The sequence below is a fragment of the Schistocerca nitens genome, chromosome 7, assembly GCF_023898315.1.
Source record: "Schistocerca nitens isolate TAMUIC-IGC-003100 chromosome 7, iqSchNite1.1, whole genome shotgun sequence".
Classification (NCBI taxonomy): domain Eukaryota; kingdom Metazoa; phylum Arthropoda; class Insecta; order Orthoptera; family Acrididae; genus Schistocerca; species Schistocerca nitens.
This window is the reverse complement of record NC_064620.1, coordinates 307,709,434-307,714,433: the sequence shown is the minus strand read 5'-3', so window position 1 is coordinate 307,714,433 and position 5,000 is coordinate 307,709,434. Positions and strand designations below refer to the sequence as shown.

At 54.0% G+C, this 5,000-nt stretch overlaps 1 non-coding gene across 1 annotated transcript in view; it reads right to left on the bottom strand.

Moving 5' to 3' along the window:
* LOC126196967 (small subunit ribosomal RNA) overlaps nucleotides 1-1,452 on the bottom strand; it is a 1,909-nt gene extending 457 nt beyond the window's left edge. Inside the window, exon 1 of the ribosomal RNA XR_007539384.1 lies at nucleotides 1-1,452. This exon is cut by the window's left edge and continues 457 nt beyond it. This is a non-coding gene — a ribosomal RNA (small subunit ribosomal RNA).
* Between the last annotated feature and the right edge of the window lie 3,548 nt (nucleotides 1,453-5,000).

Sequence of the window (5,000 nt, the reverse complement as noted above, 5' to 3'; positions counted from 1 at the left end):
CGCGACTAGTTAGCAGGCTAGAGTCTCGTTCGTTATCGGAATTAACCAGACAAATCGCTCCACCAACTAAGAACGGCCATGCACCACCACCCACCGAATCAAGAAAGAGCTATCAATCTGTCAATCCTTCCGGTGTCCGGGCCTGGTGAGGTTTCCCGTGTTGAGTCAAATTAAGCCGCAGGCTCCACTCCTGGTGGTGCCCTTCCGTCAATTCCTTTAAGTTTCAGCTTTGCAACCATACTTCCCCCGGAACCCAAAAGCTTTGGTTTCCCGGAGGCTGCCCGCCGAGTCATCGGAGGAACTGCGGCGGATCGCTGGCTGGCATCGTTTATGGTTAGAACTAGGGCGGTATCTGATCGCCTTCGAACCTCTAACTTTCGTTCTTGATTAATGAAAACATACTTGGCAAATGCTTTCGCTTCTGTTCGTCTTGCGACGATCCAAGAATTTCACCTCTAACGTCGCAATACGAATGCCCCCGCCTGTCCCTATTAATCATTACCTCGGGTTCCGAAAACCAACAAAATAGAACCGAGGTCCTATTCCATTATTCCATGCACACAGTATTCAGGCGGGCTTGCCTGCTTTAAGCACTCTAATTTGTTCAAAGTAAACGTGCCGGCCCACCGAGACACTCAATAAAGAGCACCCTGGTAGGATTTCAACGGGGTCCGCCTCGGGACGCACGAGCACGCACGAGGCGGTCGCACGCCTTCGGCTCGCCCCACCGGCAGGACGTCCCACGATACATGCCAGTTAAACACCGACGGGCGGTGAACCAACAGCGTGGGACACAAATCCAACTACGAGCTTTTTAACCGCAACAACTTTAATATACGCTATTGGAGCTGGAATTACCGCGGCTGCTGGCACCAGACTTGCCCTCCAATAGATACTCGTTAAAGGATTTAAAGTGTACTCATTCCGATTACGGGGCCTCGGATGAGTCCCGTATCGTTATTTTTCGTCACTACCTCCCCGTGCCGGGAGTGGGTAATTTGCGCGCCTGCTGCCTTCCTTGGATGTGGTAGCCGTTTCTCAGGCTCCCTCTCCGGAATCGAACCCTGATTCCCCGTTACCCGTTACAACCATGGTAGGCGCAGAACCTACCATCGACAGTTGATAAGGCAGACATTTGAAAGATGCGTCGCCGGTACGAAGACCGTGCGATCAGCCCAAAGTTATTCAGAGTCACCAAGGCAAACGGACCGGACGAGCCGACCGATTGGTTTTGATCTAATAAAAGCGTCCCTTCCATCTCTGGTCGGGACTCTGTTTGCATGTATTAGCTCTAGAATTACCACAGTTATCCAAGTAACGTGGGTACGATCTAAGGAACCATAACTGATTTAATGAGCCATTCGCGGTTTCACCTTAATGCGGCTTGTACTGAGACATGCATGGCTTAATCTTTGAGACAAGCATATGACTACTGGCAGGATCAACCAGGGAGCTGCGTCAACTAGAGCTGAGCAGCCGGCCGCCCGGGAGTGTGTCCCGGAGGCCCGCGCGAACACGCAAGCGTCCGCTCAATTATTCTGCAAACAGGAGGAGGCTGGGCTCCCCTGCACGATACACCTCGAAACCCTCTCAGGTCCCGGCGGCGCGCAGCGCCGTCCTAAGTACTTGGTCGGGTTCGAGAGAGGCGCAATCGCCCGGAGATAGGCGAGTAGACGCTTTCAGTGCGACCACCCGTGCTCCCAACTGAGCTTGCCGCTGCCGACAGAGGCCCGGGAGCGTGCTGTCGTGGTGTTGCCGGCGGGAGACAACACGCGGCCACAAACAGTGACCGGGCAGCTCCAACGCCAGCGCCACAGAGGGGCAGAGCCCCACTTGGGTGCCAAAGCGAACTCTCCCAGCACAGCGCACGCGCCAACACATCCGCACAGCTGCGATACAAACCACCTGCGAGAACCGCGGGGGCGACCGAGCAGCAGACGGCGTCGCGGCGCCGAGTGCCGGGCGGCGGCGCATCCTCAACGCACACAGTCCTCAATCGGACCAGCACACTGCAGATGTCCACCGCGCTTCGCACCGGGCCCGGGAGGACCCACTTTGGCCGCACGGCGCCGCGCGCTGGGTGCGCCGGCACGCAGATGCGCCGCCTGCCGCGTCCGTCAGCCGGCGCGCCTGCCACTGGGCGCCCCCACCAGCCGGCTGCCGCGCGTGCGCCCACGCAGCGCGCGGCCAGCACGCCGGGCGCCCCCCCCTCACCGGCCGGGGACGGTCCCACCCAGCCACCGCCGCGTATCGCTTCATACCCACATGCCCACTCACGTTTGTGGGTATGACGGGTGTCGCTGAAGCAACCGGTTAATACCTGTACCGATCGTCGATATCAACGATTCACCTCCAGCGCGAACAACCGCGCAACAACGGATTTCCAGTTCATTTGCGTAACTTGGGCAGCAAACGTAGACGTCCATCTACATTTGCGAATTCAATGGGTCTTGCATGCCTGGATGTTATGAGTCACGACACGCCACATCAGTCCACATACATGCTGCGACGTATGCACGAGAGAACACGTGGAAGGTGGCCCGCGTACGTATGCCGATGCCATTGCACAGCTGCGAAGCTCATTGAACACGCAAACTCCTGACTGACGAACTAGAGGCGACAGGGGAGGGGGGGGGGGGGGGGGGGGCGATATACGTCTTATAGCAGTACACATTACAGTGGATAGCGGGACCATGTGGAACGTACGCAACACTCGCTAGATGTTGTGAGGGTAGGCACCGTAACATGATTCAATACGCAGGACACCAGAGTGTGCGCGCAGCGAACTATGTTGAGAGGGTTGCGATTAGGCAACGCTACACGAATTTCTAGATTCATATAACAAACAATTACGTGGGTTAGGTTAGGGCGCAACGTGGGTTAGGTTAGGGCCCAACTTAGGTTAGGTTAGGGCCCAACTTAGGTTAGGTTAGGGCCCAACTTAGGTTAGGTTAGGGCCCAACTTAGGTTAGGTTAGGGCCCAACTTAGGTTAGGTTAGGGCCCAACTTAGGTTAGGTTAGGGCCCAACTTAGGTTAGGTTAGGGCCCAACTTAGGTTAGGTTAGGGCCCAACTTAGGTTAGGTTAGGGCCCAACTTAGGTTAGGTTAGGGCCCAACTTAGGTTAGGTTAGGGCCCAACTTAGGTTAGGTTAGGGCCCAACTTAGGTTAGGTTAGGGCCCAACTTAGGTTAGGTTAAGCCCCAACTTAGGTTAGGTTAAGCCCCAACTTAGGTTAGGTTAAGCCCCAACTTAGGTTAGGTTAAGCCCCAACTTAGGTTAGGTTAAGCCCCAACTTAGGTTAGGTTAAGCCCCAACTTAGGTTAGGTTAAGCCCCAACTTAGGTTAGGTTAAGCCCCAACTTAGGTTAGGTTAAGCCCCAACTTAGGTTAGGTTAAGCCCCAACTTAGGTTAGGTTAAGGCGCAACATAGGTTAGGTTAAGGCGCAACATAGGTTAGGTTAAGGCGCAACATAGGTTAGGTTAAGGCGCAACATAGGTTAGGTTAAGGCGCAACATAGGTTAGGTTAAGGCGCAACATAGGTTAGGTTAAGGCGCAAATAGGTTAGGTTAAGGCGCAACATAGGTTAGGTTAAGGCGCAACATAGGTTAGGTTAAGGCGCAACATAGGTTAGGTTAAGGCGCAACATAGGTTAGGTTAAGGCGCAACATAGGTTAGGTTAAGGTGCAACATAGGTTAGGTTAAGGTGCAACATAGGTTAGGTTAAGGTGCAACATAGGTTAGGTTAAGGTGCAACATAGGTTAGGTTAAGGTGCAACATAGGTTAGGTTAAGGTGCAACATAGGTTAGGTTAAGGGATGGTGTATGAGGGGGGAGGGGACGAGGTTCGTTCATAGTGATGATGGTAAGTGGACGCCTGAGGCACCCTGAGATGTGTCACGTCAGGATGCATCTTTCTCTCAGGGGAGGTGGTGCGCCGGTTGCGTGGGTGTGGCAAGGGAGTGGCAGGCCTGTGTCTTTCATTCCTGCCATTGCTTATATGCTGTGAGACAAGGCAGTGTGGTGGTGTTGGTTGCACCCCTGTCTAGGACATGTGTGGGTGTTTGTGGCTTATCTGAGTAATGATGGTTGTTGGAAGAGTGAGATATTCTGTTTTTGGGGTGGACCTCCTGGTTTTGTTATCATAGTGTGAATGGTGTAATGTGGCGGAGAGGATGCACTGGATGTTGTTCCATGCTGGTGCTTAGATATCTTGTCTGTGTCTGTTACAGCCAGAGAGTAGTGTGTGATAGAGTGTCTGGGTGACGTGTAGTTCGCATGTGTGCACAGACTGTCAGCATGTATAGGGACTGTTGTATGTCGTATGCCATCTATATTCCGATGGCTCTGCATCTATTAGTAATCAGCGCCATGTATCAGTTTAATCTGGTTGCGGTCACGCGGTGTTCTATCTCTGTACAGTAGTAGAGGTGCGACTGCACTACGTAGCTACCCCTTGCGGCAGCTTTCCCCGGTGTATGGCATACGATTATCGGCAATCAGTCGATTAGTGACAACTGGTCGTGTGACAACGTCACATGTCTGCGGGTGGGATACGCTACACCCTGCCTGTGGGTCAGGGCTCAGGAAAGCTCTCCTGACACTGAGCGCTCGGACCGTCATTACCCGTCTGAGTAATATATTGCGGAGCGCTTTTAGCCATTGCCCAGAGTCTTTGCGACTGCGAGTGCAACGCCCATGGGGATCGACATGGTTGGGGCGCTTTCTAGCTGATCGCTCGGCATCGGAATCCGTACTGTGAGCAACGCAATCGCGCACAGACTTAGAGCATGTGTGGGGACAGCGGGAATTTCGCATCTTGGATAAAACTCTTCATGAAACGGACGATATAGGGGTGGTTTGCAACTTACGACTGCGAGAAGAGTCCGCCGTTCATCCGCTGGAGTTGCGAGGTGGGCTGTTGGGGTGGAGCACGTACGGGTGCGGGTGGAGTGATTGTCGGTCGACCACTTTCTGCGGCGCAGGCACTGGCGTCGGGGCTC